Below are 21,379 nucleotides of genomic sequence, written 5' to 3' on the forward strand. Positions count from 1 at the left end.
CTGTTTTTTTCACCTTTGGCAACCCCAGGAACGGTTTTAGGTGGTAAAGAAGGGGTTTAGGTGTGAAGGGAGGCAGCAAGGCCTAGTGGAAAGAGCATGGCCCTGAGAGTCAGGACGAACATAATATCTACATTCTGGCTCACCAGGTACCATCCTGCCCGTTTTTTTCACCTTTGGCAACCCCAGGAACGGTTTTAGGTGGTAAAGAAGGGGTTTAGGCGTGAAGAGAGGCAGCAAGGCGTAGTGGAAAGAGCACGGCCCTGAGAGTCAGGACGATCAGATTCTGGTCCCAGCTCTGCCTGCTGTGCGTGCCACTTAACCTTCTTGGGCCTTGGTTTGCTCATCTGTAAAATGGGGACAAGATGCTACTTGTCCCTCTATCTTTGACTGCGAATTCCATGTGTTACAAGGACTGTGTCCACTCTGATTACTTTTTGTCTGCCCCGGTGCTTCACCTAGTGCTTGGCACAGAACAAGTGCTTAATTGTTATTAGGTGGAAGAGAAAGCAGAACACAAGGAAGGCAGAGAATTCATTCAATTGTATTTATTGAGCGCTTACTGTGTGCAGAACACTGTACTAGAATGTGCCCTCCTTTCCTCTTCTCCCCTTCCCCTATGTCGCCCCGACTTGCTCCCTTTATTCATCCCCCCTCCCAGCCCCACAGCACTAATGTACATATCTGTCATTTATTTCCATTAATGTCTGTCTCCTGCTCTAGACTGTAAGCTTCTTGTGGGCAGAGAATGTGTCTGCTTATTCATTCAATTGTTTTTATTCAGTAGTAGTTATTGAGTGGTTACTGTGTGCAGAGCACTGTGCTTATAAAATTGTGGTATTTATTAAGCGCTTACTATGTGCAAAGCACTGTTCTAAGTGCTGGGGGATACAAGGTGATCAGGTTGTCCCACGTGGGGCTCACAGTTTTAATCCCCATTTGACAGATGAGGTAACTGAGGCACAGAGAAGTTAAGCGACTTGCCCAAGGTCACACAGCTGATGGGTATGTTACATTGCTACATTGCAGTCTTTCAAGTGCTGAGTACAGTGCTCTGAGTAAGCGCTCAATAAATATGATTGAATGAATGAATGAATGTTTTTCCAAGCTCTTGGTACAGTGCTTTGCGCACAATGAGTCCTTGTTAAACACCATGGATTGATTTAAGGGCTGTCTCGCCCTTTCTCCTCTCATGTTGTGGAGGCAATGTGGCCTAGTGGAAAGAGCACAAGATGGGAGTGGAGAAACCTGAGCTGTAATTATTATTTATTATTGTTATGTTATTTGTTAAGTGCTTATTATGTGCCATGCACTGTTCCAAGCGCTGGGGCAGATACAAGGAAATCAGGTTGTCCCACATGGGGCTCACAGTCTTAATCCGCATTTTACAGATGAGGTAATTGAGGCACAGAGAAGTTAAGTGGCTTGCCTGAGATCACACAGCAGACAAGTGGCAGAGGCAGGGTTAGAACTCATGTCCTCTGACTCCCAAGCTGGTGTTCTTTCCACTGAGCCACGCTGCTTCTCTGTAATCTCTTTAATCTGTCCTCTGTAATCTCCACTCCATCACTCACCTCTAGACTGTAAACTCGTTGTGGGCAGGGAATGTGTCTGTTATATTGTACTTTCACAAGCACTTAGTACACAGTAAGCATTCAGTAAATGCAGTTGACTCACTGATTAGACTGTAAACCCGTCAAAGGGCAGGAACTGTCTCTGTTACCGATTTGTACATTCCAAGCACTTAGTACAGTGCTCTGCACATAGTAAGCGCTCAATAAATACTATTGAATGAATGAATGATTGTGTGATCTCGGATAAATCACCTAAGCCTCTTTGGGCCTCAGTTTTATCATCTGGAAAGTGGAGATAAAATATACGTTCTCCCCTCCTCTTTTACTATGGGGGACAGGGACTGTGTCTGGCCTGATTATCTGGTATCTGTGTCATTGCTCAGCACGGTGCGTGTCATGATTGAAGGATTTAATAAATGTCATCGCCATTATTCCATCAGGTGGATATCAGGATACCAAAGGCCGGTGGCTGGGCCTTGATTGTCACAGCAACCATTGAGCCCCTCTGGAATCTCTGGGTTGGAAAGGAGAAGCTTGAGAGGCAGTGTGGCCTAATGGATACAGCCTGGCCCTGGGAGTCAGAAGGACCTAGGTTCTAGTCCCAGCTCTGCCACTTGTCTGCTGTGTGACCTTGGGCAAGTCACTCATCTTCTGGGTCTCAGTTACCTCTTCTGTAAAATGGGGATTAAGACTGTGAGCTCTTTGTGGGGAAAGACTGTTTCCCATCTGATTTGCTCGTATCCAGAACAGTGTCTGGCACATAGTAAGCACCTAACAAGTACCATTATTATTATGGTTAATAACAATAACCATAATAATAATTCCGACTATGCCACTTGTCTGCTGTGTGACCTCAGAGAAGTCACTTCACTTCTCTGTGCCTCAATTGCCTCATCTGTCAAATGGGGATTAGGACTGTGAGCCTCATGTGGGCCATGGACTGTACCCAACCTGGTTAGATTATTTACCCTAGTCCTTAGTACAATGCCTGGCATATAGTAAGCACTTAACAGATTCCATTCAAAAAGCATTCTCAATCAATCGAGAGTGTTCATCGAGTGCCTGCTATAAGCAATGTACTGTATGAAGGATTTGGGGAGTGAAAACTGCCGAAGTCTCCTTTGACTCAGGTCTCAGTAGAAACTGAAAGAGATGAATTAGAAATCAGGAAAATGGTGAACCAAAATAGAACACCAGAAGCAGATGCATTTCCAGCTACCAGGCAAGCTATTAGTGAAGTATTTTGAGGATAGAAGAAATGAAAGCTGGCATTGGAGAAGAGAGAGGTTAATAGTAAAGGGAGAGGGTGAAGTCTGAGAGGAAGGGGAATTAAGAGACAGGAAAGATAGGGTCAAAAAAGCAAGAGATGGTCAGAGGCTCGGTGTAAGAGGAAGTTCAAAATTCAACAATAATAGTTGTGGTATTTGTTAAGCACTTAAGATGTGCCTATCACTCAACCATCTTGCCATCTCCTACCTTACCTCCCTGATTTCCTATGCTATCCCAGCCCACACGCGTCATTCCTCTAATGCCAACCTACTCATCGTACCTCGATCTCGTCTATCTTACCACCGACCTCTCGCCCACATCCTGCCTCTGGCCTGGAATGCCCTGCCCTCCCTCTTCACATCCGACAGACGATCACTCTCCCCACCTTCAAAGCCTTACTGAAGGCACAGCGTGGCTCGGTGGAAAGAGCCTGGGCTTCGGAGTCAGAGGTCATGGGTTCGACTCACGGCTCTGCCACTTGTCAGCTGTGTGACTGTGGGCGAGTCACTTAACTTCTCTGTGCCTCAGTTACCTCATCTGTAAAATGGGGATTAAGACTGTGAGCCTCACGTGGGACAACTTGGTTACCCTGTATCTCCCCCAGTGCTTAGAACAGTGCTCTGCACATAGTAAGCGCTTAACAAATACCAACATTATTAAAAGACCTTCCCTGACTAAGCCCTCATTTCCGCTTCTCCCGCTCCCTTCTGCGTCACCCTTGCGCTTGGATTTGCTCTCTTTACTCACCCCTCCATCAGCCCCCCAGTACTTACGTACATATCCGTAATTTATTGATTTATATCAATGTCAGTCTCTCCCTCCAGACTGTAAGTTCGCTTTGAGCGGGGAACATGTCTACCAACTCTGTTGTAGCATCCAAAGTGCTTAGTACAGTGCTCTGCACACAGTAAGCACTCAGTAAATTTGATTAATTTATTGATTGATCGATTGCCAAGCTCTAGACGAAATGCCAGGGTAGATATAGTATATTTGGACCCAAAGCAGACCCTTTCTCATATGGAGCTCATGGTGTAAATAGGAGGGAAAAGAGCTATTTTATTTCCAGTGTACAGATGAGGTAACTAACTTCCCCTCTAGACTGGAAGCTCATGTGGGCAGGGAATATGTCTGTTATATTGTAGGATTGTACTCTCCTAAGCACTTAGTACAGTGCTCTGCATACAGTAAGTGCATAGTAATAATAATAATAATTATGGCATTTGTTAAGTGCTTACTTTGTGCCAAGCACTGTTTTAAACCCAGGGGTAGATACAAGGTAATAAGGTTAGAAACTGTCCCTGTACCAGATGAGACTCATAGTCTAAATCACCAATTTAGAGATGAAGTAACTGAAGTAAGTAGTTGGTGTTGTTGTCTGTCTCCCCGCTTCTAGACTGTGAGCCCGTTGTTGGGTAGGGATTGTCTCTATCTGTTACCGAATTGTACTTTCCTAGCACTTAGTACAGTGCTCTGCACACAATAAGCACTCAAAAAATACGATTGAATGAATGAGGCCCAGAAAAGTGCAGTGACTGTCCCAAGATCACACAGCAGCAGGCAAGTGGCAGAGCTGGGATTAGAACCCATGACCTCTGACTCCTAAGCCCATGCTCTTTCCACTGAGCCAGGCTGCAGGATACCGTGCTCTGGGGTGGCTACAAGCAACTTGGGTTGGGTACACTCCCTGTCCTATATAGTGTCTCTCAGTCTCAATCCCCATTTTACAGATGAAGGCCCTGAGGCAGAGAGAATTCATTCATTCATTCATGCATGCAATCGTATTTATTGAGCGCTTACTGGGTGCAGAGCGCTGTATTAAGCACTCCCTGCCCACAATGGACTCACAGTCTAGAAGAGGGGAGACAACCATCAAAACAAGTAAACAGGCATCAATAACATCAATATAAATAAATAGAATTATAGGTATATGCACATCATTAATATAAATAAATACAATTTAAATATGTACATATAAGCATATCCCAATATGTTTTGTTTTCTTTTGCTGTCTGTCTCTCCCTTTTAGACTGTGAGCCCATTGTGGGCAGGGATTGTCTCGATCTGTTGCCCAATTGTATATTCCAAGTGCTTAGTACAGTGCTATGCACACAGTAAGCGCTCAATAAATGCGATTGAGTGAATGAATATAAAGATAAGTGCTGTGGGGCAGGGAGGGAGATTGAGAAAAGGGAGTGAGTGGGGGCAATGGGGGGGATACAGAGGAAAAGGGGAGCTCAGTCTTGGCAAGTAGTGAAGTGACTTGCCTAAGGTCATGCAGCAGACAAGTGGCGGAGCCGGGATTAGAACTCCCGACTTCTGACTCCCGGGTCTGGGTTCTAGCCCCTATGCCATGCGGCTTCTCTTGCTTCTGCTTCTCTGCCACGCTCCGTCATTGTGAGCCCGTTGTTAGGTAGGGGTTGTCTGTATCTGCTGCCCAATTGTAAAATAAAATAAATTGTGGTATTTGTTAAGCGCTTACTATGTGCACAGCAGTGTTCTAAGCACTGGGGGATACAAGGTGATGAGGTTGTCCCACATGGGGCTCACAGTTTTAATCCCCATTTGACAGATGAGGTAACTGAGGCACAGAGAAGTTAAGTGACTTGCCCAAGGTCACACAGCTGACCAGCGGCAGAGCTGGGATTAGAACCTGTGACCTCTGACTCCCAAGCCCGCACTCTTTCCACTGAGCCTGGCTACTTTCCAAGAGCTTAGTACAGTGCTCTGCACACAGTAAGCGCTCAATAAATACGATTGAATGAATGAATGAACTACTGCAGCCAACCCCTGACCTCTGCCTTCTCTGTCAGTCGATCGGTGGTATTTGTTGAGCTCTTTACTCAGTGCCGAGCACTGTCCGCTGGGTGATCTTGGGCAGGTCATTTTACCTTGTATCCATGTCAGTGCTTAGTACAATGCCTGGCACATAGTAAGTACTTAACAAATCACAGGGGGATTTTTTTCAGGGAAATTACCTCGGTTAGCCCGGCAAAGCTCCTTGCTCTTTCCACAGGTTTTAGTGTCTGGGTTTGGCAGGAGGCGCGCTCAAAACCCTTGAGGGACAAGCTAATATTGCTTGGTAACTTTAGCTTTTGTTTTCTAAAGCTGCTCCCTCCTTGGAGCACAGCAAAAAAGCTGAGCTGAGGTTCAAGGCACAGAATAGAATAATAACAATAACGACAAAAGGAGTAAACTCGTTATGGACAGGGAATGTGTCTGTTTATTGTAACATTGTACTCTCCCAAGCGCTTAGTACAATGCTCTGCACACAGTAAACACACAATAAATACCCTTGAATGAATGAATGAATGAATGAATGAATAGTGGGTAGAGTATGGACCTGGGAGTCAGAAGGACCTAGGTTCTAATCCCGGCTTTGCCACTTTCAGTCATTCATTCACTCAATAGTATTTATTGAGCGCTTACTATGTGCAGAGTACTGTACTAAGCGCTTGGAATGTACAATTCGGCAACAGATAGAGACGATCCCTGCCCATTGACGGGTTTACAGTCTAATGGGGGAGACAGACGGACAAAAACAAGACAATTTAATCACGATAAATAGAATCAAGGGGGCGTACATCTCATTAACAAGATAAATAGGGTAATAAAAATATAAACAAATAAGCACAGTGCTGAGGGAAGAGAAAGGGGGAGGGGGAGGTGTGTGACCTTAAGCAAGTCACTTCACTTTTCAGGGCCTCAGTTCCCTCATCTGGAAAATGGGGATTGAGACTGTGAGCCCCGGGTAGGACAGGGACTATGTCCAACCAGATTATCTTGTACATATCCCAGCGCTTAGTAAACTGCATGGCACATAGTAAGTGCTTAACAAATACTAGAATTAATCATTAATAATAATTAAAATGATGGTGTTTGTTAAACACTCACTGTTCTAAGTGTTGGGGTAGATACAGGATAGGTCAGATGTGATCCCTGTCCCATGTAGGGATCACGATGGAAGGGGAAAGGAAGACAGTTATTTAATCCCCATTTTACAGATGAGGAAACTGAGGCACAGAGTCAGTCAGTCATATTTATTGAGCACTCACCGTGTGCAGAGCACTGTACTAAGCACTTGAACAATATAACAGCCATATTTCCCGCCCACAGCAGGCTTAGAGTCTAGAGGGACTGTAGATGGAGAAGTTAAATGACTCATCCAAGGTCACACAACAGGAGGGTGGCAGAGTCGGGACTAGAACCCGGGGCTGGCTTTATCTGCAGCATGCTTCTGTGTCTCTTTTGCCGTGAAGTTCGAAGTTTCCCTTCATTTAGCTTTCGGGGGGCCATGCCAAAGATGGATGTCTTGGCCTTCCCTCTGCTGTCTGATACCCGATTCGAGTTTCAACTTCCTTGTTCTTGCCTAACGCGCTGTTTGGTGAAACAGTTTATTTTGGGGCCATGAGACTTTCAATTTTTGTCGCCGTTCTTTTAAGGGCGGTAAGGAGTTCTGCATTTTCCAACCACTGCACCCTTCTCTGCCTTCCCTGCGGTTGGTTTTTACCAGAAACAAAGAATGCTTCTTGTAAGTGTCTGGCTTGACGCCCCTGGCTTGATGTGAAGCGAAGTAGAAATCTGTTGTTGAGTTGCAGCGTTGTAATTCGGGACAGAGAGAATCCTCAAAACGCGAGCTGGGGTGCCTCCTTCATCGACCTTCCCTCTCACCTGGCCGAGCTTTTAATTGATGGCATTTATTGAGTGCTTACACTGTGCAGAGCACTGTACTAAGCGCTTGGGAGAGGACAGTAGAACAATATAACGGATACATTCCCTGCCCACAACGAGCTTAGAGTCTAGACGGGGAGACGGACAATGATCTAGTGGATAGAGCCCGGGCCTGGCAGTCAAAAGGAAATGGGTTCTAATCCTGACTCTACTTGTCTGCTGTGTGACCTTGGGCAAGTTACTTAATTTCTCTTTGCCTCAGATACTACATCTGTAAAATGGGGATGAAGACTGTGAGCACTATGTTGGACAGGGACTGTGTCCAACCTGATAATAATGATATTGGAGAAGCAGCGTGGCTCAGTGGAAAGCGCACGGGCTTGGGAGTCGGAGGACCTGGGTTCAAATCCCGGCTCTGCCACTTGTCAGCTGTGTGACTGTGGGCAAGTCACTTCACTTCTCAGTGCCTCAGTGACCGCATCTGTAAAATGGGAATTAAGACTGTGAGCCTCACGTGGGACAACCTGATTACTCTGTATCTACTCCAGCACTTAGAACAGTGCTTTGCACATGGTAAGCACTTAACAAATACCAACATTATTATTATTATTATTGTTATAATAATTATGGTATTTGTGAAGTGCTTACTATGTGCCAAACACTGTTCTAAGCACTGGGGTAGATAAAAGTAATCAGGTTGTCCCACACAGGGCTCACAGTCTTATTTCCCATTTTACAGATGAGGGAACTGAGGCACAGAGAAGTGAAGTGGACTGGGTTCGAATACCCAGGTCCTTCTGACTCTCAGGCCCTTGCTGTATCCACCAGGTCTTGCTGCATTTTCTGTGTCCGCACAATGTGGGCTGTTTGTTTAAGTGTTTGTTTGTGGTTGCCTCATGTTGTGAGTGACCAATAAATAATAATAATAATAATAGTGGTGTTAAGCACTAAGTATGTGCCAGGCACTCTACCGAGTGCTGGGGTGGATAGAAGCAAATCAATTTGGACACAATCTCTGTCCCATGCAGGGCTCACAGTCTTGATCCCCATTTTACAGATGAAGGAACTGAGGCCTGGAGAAGTGAAGAGCCTTGCCCAAGATCACACACCAGAAAGGGGGCAGAGGCAGGATTAGAACCCATGACCCTCTGACTCCCAGGCTTGGGCTCTATCCACTATGCCTTGCTGCTTCTCAAATGTCATGCAACAGGACTCCCAATCCAATTCTCAACTCCCAGCACATCCCGTATCATCGCTCCTGCTTCACATTTCCCCTGTACTTGGTATCAATTGTTGTGAGAAACACGGAGGCGGCCACCCAATTGAGGGCTGGGAGTCAGGAGGTGTGGATTCAAGTCCTGGCTCTGCTGGGTGATCCCAGGAAAGTCAGTGAATCTCTCTGTGCCTCAGTTATAATAATAATGATGATGATGGTATTTGTTGAGCGCTTACTATGTGCCGAGGACTGTTGTAAGTGCTGGGGTAGGTACAAGGTAATCAGGTGTCCCACATGGGGCTCACACTCTTCATCCCCATTTTTACAGATAAGGGAATGGAGGAACAGAGAAGTGAAGTGACTTGCCCAAGGTCACACAGCAGATGAGTGGTGGAGCCGGAATTAGAACCCACGTGCTCTGACTCCCAAGCACAGAGTTAAGTGACTTGCCTAAGGTCTCACACAGCAGGCTGATAGTAGAGCCAGGTTTAGAACTCAGGTCCTCTGACTCCCAGGTCTATGCTCCTTTCACCAGGCGCCATTGCTACTCTACAAGCAGCCTGGCCTGGGAGTCAGAAGGTCATGGGTTCTAATCCTGGCTCCACCACTTGTCCGCTGTGTGACCTTGGGCAAGTCACTTAACTTCTCTGGGCTTCATTTACCTCATCTGTAAAATGGGGATGAAGACTGGGAGCCCTACAAGGGGAGACCTGATTACCTTGTATCTATCCCAGCGCTTAGAACAGTGCTTGGCACATGGTAAGGCCTTATCAAATACCAACATCATCATTATTCTTATTATTATTCTAAGTGGACTTAGCAAAAGTAGACAGGTTTGGTTAGAGGTTGGTGTTTTTAGGATATTGAGTCTTTAGTAGCCTTTTAAGTTTCATGCTAGAATGAGTGAATTCATTCTGTTGAGAGATAGACCCCCTCAGCCGACCAGAAAATAAACTCGGTTCAATAGTTCTAATATCTCCTGAATCCTGAGGAAAAAAAAAAAGAAAAACAAAACATCAAAATCAACTTTGAGTGGTTTGGAAGTAATTATGCAAAATAGTTCTAGAACATTAGGAAATCCAATTTATGTGGTAGTGCATGTCAGAATTATGTACTGAATGTTTTATTTGGTGTGATTCATAGGAACGAGAAGTAAATATACAAAGAATAGGATGAGAAATACTGAGCTTTCTTTCCAAATGGATCATTTTGAGGTTGATTATTTCCTGAAGTGGGTTACTTAACAGAATTTAACTGAGTACATAATTTTCTCCCCATTGACATGGTAGAGGATAAATCCTGGCTCTTGACACTGAATATTGTGTGACTGGACACATTAGTAATGCAACCACTTTGCTTCTGTTCTTCAAAGCTATTAGTTTTATGGGCCAATTAATTTAAAATAATCCAATTTGAAAATCCCCACATGTTGGGGATAATTGGTGTGTCGTCCATAAGGAGACTCATCATAGACGCTGAGTTCTCCACTGTGAACTCACATTTATCGTACACTCTTCCATTGTTTCTCTAGCTCAGCTTCTTCCTTTCTGTCTCTGACACTTCAACCCCTTCTCATATTTTACAGACCTGTTACATTTTTATCCTTTCTCTTGGGTCATAATTTCAAGTTTTTTCTACTGTTTATAATAATAATATTTAGTAATAATATTAATAGTAGTACTTAAGGACTTACTATGTGCCGAGCACTGTTCTAAAGCACTGGGATAGATAGATACAAGTTAATCATGTTAGATGCAGTCCCAGTCATTCATTCATTCATTCATTCAATAGTATTTATTGAGCGCTTACTAGGTGCAGAGCACTGTACTAAGCGCTTGGAATGAACAAGTCGGCAACAGATAGAGACAGTCCCTGCCGTTTGACGGGCTTACAGTCTAATCGGGGGAGACGGACAGACGAGAACAATGGCAATAAATAGAGTCAAGGGGAAGAACATCTCGTAAAAACAATGGCAACTAAATAGAATCAAGGCGATGTACATTTCATTAACAAAATAAATAGGTCCCACATGGGGCTCACCCTCTTAATCCCCATTTTCCAGATGAGATACCTGAGGCCCAGAGAAGTGACGTGATTTACCCAAGGTCACACAGCAGACAAGTGGCGGAGCCAGAATTAGAACCCAGGTTCTCTGACACCCAGGCCTGTGTTATATTCACTAAGCCATGTTCCATTTTATTTCTTTTAACTGTACCGTGTGTGAAGATTTCTATATCTGTCTCCCCCTGTTAGAGTTTGTTTCTTGAGGAAAGGGAACATGTCTTGTGTTTCTACTTTACTTTCCTATGTGCTTAGCACAGTGCATTATATTCTGTAAGTACTCAATAAATATCATTATTATAAATTAAGCATTCGGTACAGTATTCTGCACACAGTTAGCACTCAGTAAATACCATTGCTTGATCAAGCTTCTCCCCCTAGATTGTAAATTCCCTGTGGGCCAAGATCATGCTTACCAACTCTTGTACTCTCCCATGCATTTAGTACAGTGCTCTGCACACAGTAAGCTCTCATTAAAAACCATTGATTGATTGATTTTCTCGCTTTGTTTTTGGCTTGATAAGTGGCGCCCTATTTTAAAACACTTTCTCTTTTCCTACCTGATTTTTTTCAAAAGCATCTTCTAATTTCACTTCTTTCTCAAATCCTTTTAAATAAGATTTCACCCATCCCAAATACCCATTAACCTAAGGTGCATTGTCTTCTTTCCAATCTTGAATTCCCAAAATATTAAGAGAACTGTGTCTCACAGTAGCTCACTCTTAAAGGAAAGTAATAATATTTAGTCAAGGAAGTGGATTGCAATTCAATCCATCTACTGTTCATTTTGTCCAAGCCTGGAAAGGGATATTCCAAACCAGAGTTGGTCTCTGCCTCCCTATAATGAAGCAGTGTGGCCAAGTGGAAAGAGCCCGGGCCTGGGAGTCAGAGGACCTGGGTTCTAGTCCTGGTTCCACTGATTCCCTGCTCTGTGACCTTGGGCAAGTCACAACTTCTCTGTATGTCAGTTTCTTTAAAATGGGGATTCAGTACCTATTTTTCCCTCCTGTTTAGACTCTGAACATGGAAAAGGGACTGTGACTGACCTCATTAACTTGAAACTATCCTAGCGTTTAGAACGGTGCTTGACAAATAGTAAGCACTTAATGAATGCCCTGTAATAATAAATGACAACACTATAGAGTCATGGAGAGTGTATTCAATACCGGTCTCTGGGGTAGATGCAAGTTGATTAGATTGGATGTAATCCCTGTCCCTAATGGGACCCAAAATCTAAGAGGATAGAAAGATGACCGTTGTCTTATTCCCATTTTACAGCTGAGGAAACTGAGGCCTAGAGAGGTGAGGTGACATGCCCAGGATCACTCAGCCTGTGAGTGACCGTGACAGAGCTGGGATTCAAACCTGGGTCTCCTGACTCCCAAACCCGGGATCTTTGCACTCAAAAGTGTAGAACATACAGCCCGGCACATTACAGGGTGTGGAGAAAGGGAAATCTCCCAGAAAAACATTCCATCATTCAAATGCACTGCCTTGACTTCAGTTGAAGTCCATTTTGGTTTGGAAAATGTTCAAGAAACCTTGATGAAATTAAACCCTAAGTTAAAAAATGATAAAGTAGTCACTGAAGGAAATCAAGTTAGCCCTCAATAGCTGTAGATACAACAGTTGTTGGTGTGAGTCTTATCGGCTCCGACCCCCATGAGAGGAAATTCATTGAGGATTGTAGTGCTTTGCATCGCAAAGGCTTTCCCCTCTCGTCTTTGAGGAGCAGGTTTCTCTCTAGTCTGTTCACTCATTATGGGCGGGGAAGGTGTCTGCTAATTCGGCTGTATTGTGCTCTCCCAAGCGTTTAGTAGAGTGCTGTGCACATAATAAGCACTCCATAATAATAATACTAATAATAATAATAATTACGGTACTGTTAAGAGCTTCCTATGTGCCAAGCACTGGGGTAGATACAAGTTAATCAGTTTGGACATATTCATTCATTCAATATTCACTGTACTAAGCGCTTGAAATGTACAAGTCGGCAACAGATAGAGACATTCCCTGCCCTTTGATGGGCTTACAGTCTAATCGGGGGAGTCGGGCAGACAAGAACAATGGCAATAAATAGAGTCAAGGGGAAGAACATCTCATAAAAACAATGGCAAATAAATAGAATCAGGGTGATGTACATCTCATTAAGCAAAATAAATAGGGTGATGAAGATATATACAGTCGAGCAGATGAGTACAGTGCTGAGGGGGTGGGACGGGAGAGGGGGAGGAGGAGAGGGAAACGGGGGAGAAGAGGGTTTAGCTGTGAGAGGTGTCCCACATGAGGCTCACACTCTTCATCCCCATTTTACGGAAGAGGCAACTAAATATCACTGACTGACTGAATGATTAAATAGGAAGGGGAAAAAGCCAGAACCCTTTGGCAGCATGGTACAGTGAGTAGAGCACGGGCCTGGGAGTCAGAATATCATGCGTTTTAATCCCGGCTCCACCAATTGTCTTTTGGGTGACCTTGGGCTGGTCACTTCACTTCTCTGGTCCTTAGTTGTCTTATCTGTAAAATAGAAGTTGAGACTGTGAGCTCCACATGAGACAGGGACTGTGTCCTACCTGATCTGCTTGTGTCCACTCCAGTGCCTGGCACATAGTAAGTGTTTCACAAATACCATTAAGCGCTTAGTACAGTGCTCTGCACATAGTAATTGCTCAATAAATACCATTGAGTGATTGATGGATTGATTGTAAATGTAGCTTCTCTCATTCATTCATTCATTCGATCATATTTATTGAGCGCTTACTATGTGCAGAGCACTGTACTAAGTGCTTGTAAAATACAATACAGCAATAAAAAGACAATCCCTGCCCACAATGGGCTTACACTCTAGAAGTGGGTAGATAGCAAAGTGAGTAAACAGGCATCAATATAAATAAATAGAATTACAGATACATATATACATAAGTGTTGTGGGGTCGGGGGAGGGCAAAAGAGCAAAGGGAGTGAGTGGGGGCAATGGGGAGGGGAGGGAGAGCTGAGGAAAAGGGGGACTTAGTCTGGGAAGGCCTCCTGGAGGAGGTGAGCCTTCAGTTAGACTTTGAAGGGAGGAAGAGTGTTTGTGTGGCAGATTTGAGGAGGGAGAGCATTCCAGGCCAGAGGTAGGACGTGGGCCAGGGGTCGACACCGGGACAGATGAGAACAAGGCCCAGTGAGAAGGTTAGCAGCACCAGAAGAGCGGAGTGTGTGGGCTGGGATGGAGAAAGAGAGAAGGGAGATGAGGAAAGAAGGTGATGGACAGCTTTGAAGCCAATAGTGAGGAGTTTTTGTTTTATATAGAGGTTGGTACGCAACCGTCGGAGATTTTTGAGAAGAGGGGTGAAATGCCCAGAACGTTTCTGTAGAAAGATAATCTGGGCAGCAGAGTGAAGTGTGGACTGGAGTGGGGAGAGTCAGGAGGTTGGGAGGTCAGCAAGGAGGCCGATGCAGTCATCCAGTCGGGATAGGATGAGCCATTGTACTAACATGGTCGCAGTTTGGATGGAGAGGAAAGGGCGGATCTTGGTGATGTTGTGAAGGTGAGACAGGCAGGCTTTGGTGACTAATTACATATGTGGGGTGGATAAGAGAGTAGAGTCAAGGGGAACACCAAGATTGTGGGCTTGTGAGACAGAAGGTGCCATCCACAGTGATGGGAAAGTCAGGGAGAGGACAGGGTTTGGGAGGGCAGATAAAGAGCTCTGTCTTGGACATGTTGAGTTTTAAGTGGCGGGATGACATCCAAGTAGGGGCGTCCAGAAGGCAGGAAAAGATGCAAGCCTGGAGGAAGGGAGAGAGAACAGGGGAGGAGATAGAGATTTGGGTATCATCTGCACAGAGATGATAGTTGAAGCCATGGGACTGAATGAGTCTCTCCTTTTGGCCCCGACGTATGGCAAAGAAACTCTTTTCTCTTCCCTGACGCGCGGGAGGAAACGAAGAGTTGGCTGAAAACCCAATATTAACCTAGAGAAACTGTCTCTAAAACCCAGAAGCAGTTTCATCCATCGAAGCATTACTGTACTGGCAGGAACGTTAACGTTTGATTTGTAGCGTTCCACCTTAGCCTCTCTGTATAGCAGAATAGTAGATCGAATTGATATTTCCCACAATTTCCTCCAGTGAGGAATCGTGTCAGCCTACTCTATTCTTGAGCTTTTCCAAGAGCCAAGAGCAGTGCTCTGCACACAGTAAGCACTCAATAAATACCACTGATTGATTGTAACTATCATGAAAGTGCTGATTTTAAGAATCATCTGTTTTGAAAAAAACTCATGATGAAATATAGTTCTCTGTAACAGTGAAAGCCAAGACGGGACCTGGGTGCCGAGAGTGCTTACTGAATAATGGAATAATACTGAAAAACTAAATAATTGAGAAGCAGCGTGGCTTAGTGGAAAGAGCCCGGGCTTGGGAGTCAGAGGTTGTGGGTTCTAATCCTGGCTCTGCCACTTGTCAACTGTGTGACTTTGGGCAAGTCACTTCACTTCTCTATGCCTCAGTTTCCTCATCTGTAAAATGGGGTGAAGACTGTGAGCCCCACATGGGACAACCTGATTACCTTGTATCTACCTTAGTGCTTAGAACAGTGCTTGGCATATAGTAAGCACTTAACAAATACCGTTATTATCGTTGTTATTTTTTTCTCTAACTGAAGCATAAATGGAGAAAGATTGGTCTTGTAGCTGGAGAAAAATAGGTCAGAAAAATAAGATTTGTTGGGGAATGACTGGCTGTGGAAATCTTAAGGAGTAACATTTTTGGTGTTTTTACTGACTAATCTGTGCACTTCAGATTGAATTTCCTCACACAATAGCAGTTGGGGAAGGTGGCATCCTCGTGAACCCATCAGTGTAATTCCAAGCCTTTAATTAACCTACTTTAAAAGTGGCATAAGGGAAATGGAGCAGAAATAATTGAAAGATTCTTGAGATTTGTGTATAGGATATATCACAGTATAATAATGGTATCGCCAAGCCCGGAGATAAACCCTTTCACCTGAGAGTGTAGAGGTTCTACATAAGAAACTGAAACTGTGAACTGCTACCTTTAAGGGGAACTGAACTATTATTGCTGTACAGATTGGTAAACTGAGGCCCAGAAAATGTCACAGACTTAACGTTGCTCATTCATTCATTCAGTTGTATTTATTGAGCGCTTACTGTGTGCAGAGCACTGTACTAAGCGCTTGGAATGTACAATTCGGCAGCAGATAGAGACAATCTGCTCAATGATGAGCTGGCAGAAAAAATAGGAGGCCCCAGGCTTTTGGATGATAAGTAAACCTGAACGTGATTGATTACTATTACTACTATTCCTAGTATTACTATTACTGTTACTAATAGTGATATTAAGTACTCTAATGACCGCTGGGAGTGATTCAAGGTTGAACACAGTTCATGTCCTACTTGGGGCTAACAGTCTAAGCGGGAGGGTGGGAGAACATATACTGAATCCCCTTTTTACAGATGAAGATCATGGCGTAGTGGAGAGAGCACGGACCTGGGAGTCAGATGGTCATGGGTTCTAATCCCGGCTCTGCCACCTGTCTGCTGTTGGGCAAGTCACTTCACTTCTCTGTGCCTCTATTACCTCATCTATAAAATGGAGATTATGACTCTGAGCCCCACTTGGGACAATCTGATTACCTTGTATCTACTCAGATGCTTAGGACAGTGCTTGGCCCATAGGAAGAGCTTAATAAATACTATAATTATTATTAAGAGACTGAAGCACAAAGACAGTAAGTGTCCCTAACAAAGTCACGCAGCAGGCAAGTGACATCTGGATTTAGAATCCAGGTCCTCAGACTCAGGCTGGAACTAACTCCCTTCCCGCTCCCAAATCTGTCAGGCAATCAATCAGACAATCAGTGGTATTCATAAAGAGCTTACTATGTGGAAAACACTGTACTAAGCAGTTGGGAGAGTAATCATAATAATAATACTTTGTAAGTGCTTACTATGTGCCAAACACAGTTCTAAGCATTGGGGTAGATATAAGTTAATCAGGTTGGACCCAATCCCTGTCCCACATGGGGCTCACACTCTTAATCCCCGTTTTACAGATGAGGGAACTGAGGCCCAGAGAAGTGAAGTGACTTGCCCCAGGTCACAGAGCAGACACGTGGCAGAGACAGGATTAGAACCCAGGTTCTTTTGACTCTCAGGCCAGTGCTCTATCCACAAGCCATGCTGCTTCTGCAGTACGACAGACCTGGTAGGCAAGTTTCCCACCCACAAGGAGCTTACAACCTCGAGGGGGAGACTGGCATTAACATGAATTAATGAATTACGGATATCAATCAACCAATTCATGGTATCGATTGAGTGCTTACTGTGTGCAGAGCACTGTACTAAATACTTGGGAGAGTACAGTATAATAATAAAGTTGGTAGACATGTTCCCTACCCACATGGAGCTTAAATTCTAAAGAGGGGCTTACTGTCTAGAAAGATATATATAAGTGCCCTGGGGCTGAAGGTGAGTAAAAGGCTGAAGGTGAGTAAATAGAATTAATTCATTCATTCTTGTATTCATTGAGCACCTACTATAATAATGTGGGTATTTGTTAAGTGCTTACTATGTGCAGAGCACTGTTCTAAGCACTGGGGTAGATACAGGATAATCAGGTTGTCCCAAGTGAGGCTCACAGTCTCAATCCCCATTTTATAGATGAGGTACCTGAGGCACCGAGAAGTTAAGTGACTTGCCCACAGTCACACAGCTGACAAGTGGCAGACTATGTGCAGAGCACTGTACTGAGCACTTGGGAAAGTACAGCAGCGTGGCTCAGTGGAAAGAGCACGGGCTTGGGAGTCAGAGGTAATGAGTTTGAATCCCAGCTCTGCCACTTGTCAGCTGTGTGACTGTGGGCAAGTCACTTAACTTCTTTGTGCCTCAGTGACCTCATCTGTAAAATGGGGATTAACTGTGAGCCTTATGTGGGACAACCTGATTACCCTGTATCTACCCCAGCGCTTAGAACAGTGCTCGGCACATAGTAAGCGCTTAACAAATACCAACATTATTATTATTATTATTACAGTACAACAATAAACAGTCACATTCCCTGTCCACAACGAGCTCACAGTCTAGAATGGGGGAGACAGAAGTCAATACAAATAAATAAAATTACAGATATGTACAGATCCAAGTGCATAGATGAGCCAGAATAGAGAGGGTGAAGGAGAAATGAGGGCTTAGTCAGGGAAGGCCGACATCAATCAATCAATCGTATGGATAGACCACAGACCTGCAAGTCCTAAGGACCTAGGTTCTAATCCTGGCTCTGTTACGTTTCTGCTATGTGGCCTTGGACAAGTCACTTCACTTCTCTGTGTCTCAGTTACCTCAGCTGTAAGAAAGGGGTTAAGACTCTGAGCCCCATGTGGGACAGGGATGGTGTCCAACCCGATTGGCTTCACAGATAATAATAATAATGATAATAATGTTGGAATTAGTTAAGCACTTATTATGTCCATTAATTCATTCATTCAATCGTATTTATTAAGTGCTAACTATGTGCAGAGCACTATACTAAGCACTTGGAGTGTACAGTTCGGCAACAGATAGAGATAATCCCTGCTCAACAATAGGCTCACAGTCTAAATGGGGGAGACAGATAACAAAACAATACAAAACAAGTAAAACAAAACAAAACAAGTGTGCCAAGCACTGTTCTAAGCCGTGGGGTAGATACAAGGTATTCTGGTTGTCCCACATGGAGCTCACAGTCTTAAACCCCATTTTACAGATGAGACAACTGAGGCACAGAGTAGTTAAGTGACCTGTCCAAAGACAGAGAGCTGACAAGTAGCGGAGCCCAGATTAGAACCCACGACCTCTGACTCTCAAGCCTCAGCCCTTTCTACAGTCACATTTACTGTTTACTGTTAACAAATTTTACTGTTTGCAGAACACTGGTACTAAACATTTGGGAGAGAACAATATAACAAAGTTTTTGACAGACATGTTCCCTGTCCACATGAATTTACAGTCTAGAAAGGAGTTAATGGTCCCTCATGGGGCTCATACTGAGTTCTTTATTTCATTTTACTTTTTTTTATTATCAACCTTGCCGACTGTCGAAGTGTTAGTAAAACCCTACTCCTGAACGGGTTTTTCCCAACCAATCCTGGGTACCCTGAATCAGATCTAGACTGTAAGCTCGTTGTAGGCAGGGAACGTGTCCGTTTATTGTGGTAGAGTACTCTCCCAAGTGCTTAGTACAGCGCTTTGCATACGGTAAGCTCTCATAAATATGATTGACCAAATGAATGAATCAACCCATGTGTATATTTCTTCGCGTCCAGCCTGGGTGCTAGTGTGGGCCTGATTACTCTTTTGCCGTCCTGTCACCGTTTCCGCGGTGAGAACCTCACTTTGGCAATCAGGACCCCTTGATTCTTGCCTCGGTCCTGGAAGCTGGGCCCGGGCCACCTGGGTGGAAGTTTCCCAAAGGAAAAACTTCCGCAGGCGGGGTTGGCCAATGTGGACAGCAAAGAACTTAGTGGTTCCCAACCCATGGTGCTTATTCCAAGCGCTTAGTACAGTGCTCTGCACATAGTAAGTGCTTAATAAATACAATTGAATGAATGAATGACTGTCTCGCCACCTTCCTCTCGCCCTCACCTCACTGCTCTGCACAGTTCGCTCCTCTTTTGTCAACTCACTCTCTGTACTTCCATCTCACGATGGTGATGATGATTAGCTATATTTATTTCGAAACGTTTCTCTTCTTTGTTTCTTTCTGCTCTTCAAGTTTTCAGTGAAGTCACATCCGGCTCTTTTGCCTCTACAGAGTCAGGTTTCCAGGTAATAGCAATGCTGATTATTTCATGTGTTATGGATGCTAGGAGCTATTGCTTAAGTATTGAGTGGGACAATAAGTTAAGCAAAAGGAAAAACGGAGAACCCTGCTCTAGTTGTTTCCACTTGGAATTTAATAAGTCTGACTTTTAACAAATTTAGTAAGTCCCTTAGGTCTAACTTTTGATTCTAAATCCTAAATCCTTTGCGCCCTACCCTTTACCCACATCCTCCCTCTGGTCTGGAAGTCCCTGCCTCTTCAGAAGCAGCATGACATAGTGCCTCTATCTGTTGCCGAATTGTTCATTCCAAGCGCTTAGTATAGTGCTCTGCACATAGTAATAATAATAATGTTGGTATTTGTTAAGTGCTTACTGTGTGCAGAGCACTGTTCTAAGCGCTGGGGTAGATACAGGGTCAACAGTTTGTCCCACATGAGACTCAGTTAATCCCCATTTTACAAATGAGGTAACTGAGGCAGAGAGAAGTGAAGTGACTTGCCCACAGTCACACAGCTAACAAGTGGCAGAGCCGAGAGTCGAACTCATGACCTCTGACTGAAGCCCAGGCTCTTTCCACTGAGCCACACTGCTTCCCCTCAAGTGCTCAGTAAATACTATTGACTGAATTGAATGAATGAATGGGAAGCAACATGGCCCACTTTTCTGCTGTGTGACCTTGAGCTAGTCATTTAACTTCTCTGTCTCTTGATGATGGTAGTTGTTAAGCGCTTACTATGTGCAGAGCACTGTTCTAAGCGCTGGGGTAGATACAGGGGAATCAGGTTGTCCCACGTGGGGCTCACAGACTTCATCCCCATTTTGCAGATGAGGTAACTGAGGCACAGAGAAGTGAAGCGACTTGCCCACAGTCACACAGCTGGCAAGTGGCAGAGCCGGGATTTGAACTCATGACCTCTGACTCCAAAGCCCGGGCTCTTTCCACTGAGCCGGTCATTCATTCAATCATATTTATTGAGCGCTTACTGTGTGCAGAGCACTGTACTAAGCACTTGGAATGTGACAGTTCGGCAACGGATAGAGACAATCCCTGCCCAACACCGGGCTCAGTCTTAAAGGGAGAGACAGACAGCAAAACAAGCATCAATCCCATCAAAGTGGGGATTGAGACTGTGAGCCCCATGTGGCACAGGGACTATGTCCAACCCAATTTACTTGTATCCAACCCCAGCGCTTAGAACGGTGCCTGGCACGTAGTAAGTGCTTAACAAATGCCACAATTATTACTATCATTATTATTATTATTATTATGTCTCTGTTCCCTCATCTGTAAAATGGGGATGAAGACTGTGAGCCCCACGGGACAACTTGATTACCTTGTATCCACCCCAGAACTTAGTAAAATGCTTTGCACATAGTAAGTGCTTAACAAATATCGTCATTATTATACTCTTTCAATCTGTAATATATGGGACAGGGATCTCTAAGGGCTTAGTATTCATTCATTCATGCAGTCTTATTTATTGAGCACTTACTGTTACGCAAAGCAATGTACTCAGCACCTGGAAGAGTACAGCAGAACAAGAAACAGACACATTCCCAGCCCACAATGATCTTACAGTCTAGTGGGGTAGACAGACATTAATATAAATAAATAAAATGATTGATATGTCCGTAAGTGCTGTGGGGCTGAGAGGGGGGTTGAATAAAAGAAGCAAGTCAGGGCGACCCAGAAGGAGGTGGGAGAAGAAGAAATGAAGCCTTAGACAAGGTTTTTAAATTAAAGGTTAGGAGTTGTCTGCACACAGTAAACACTCAATGCCATCAATT

At 44.3% G+C, this 21,379-nt stretch overlaps 1 protein-coding gene across 1 annotated transcript in view; it reads left to right on the forward strand.

Annotated features, from left to right (window-relative positions):
* Positions 1-21,379, forward strand: part of ITPR2 (inositol 1,4,5-trisphosphate receptor type 2) — a 428,831-nt gene that overhangs the window by 306,903 nt on the left and 100,549 nt on the right. The window lies entirely within an intron of this gene.

Source organism: Ornithorhynchus anatinus, chromosome 2 (assembly GCF_004115215.2).
Source record: "Ornithorhynchus anatinus isolate Pmale09 chromosome 2, mOrnAna1.pri.v4, whole genome shotgun sequence".
Taxonomy (NCBI): domain Eukaryota; kingdom Metazoa; phylum Chordata; class Mammalia; order Monotremata; family Ornithorhynchidae; genus Ornithorhynchus; species Ornithorhynchus anatinus.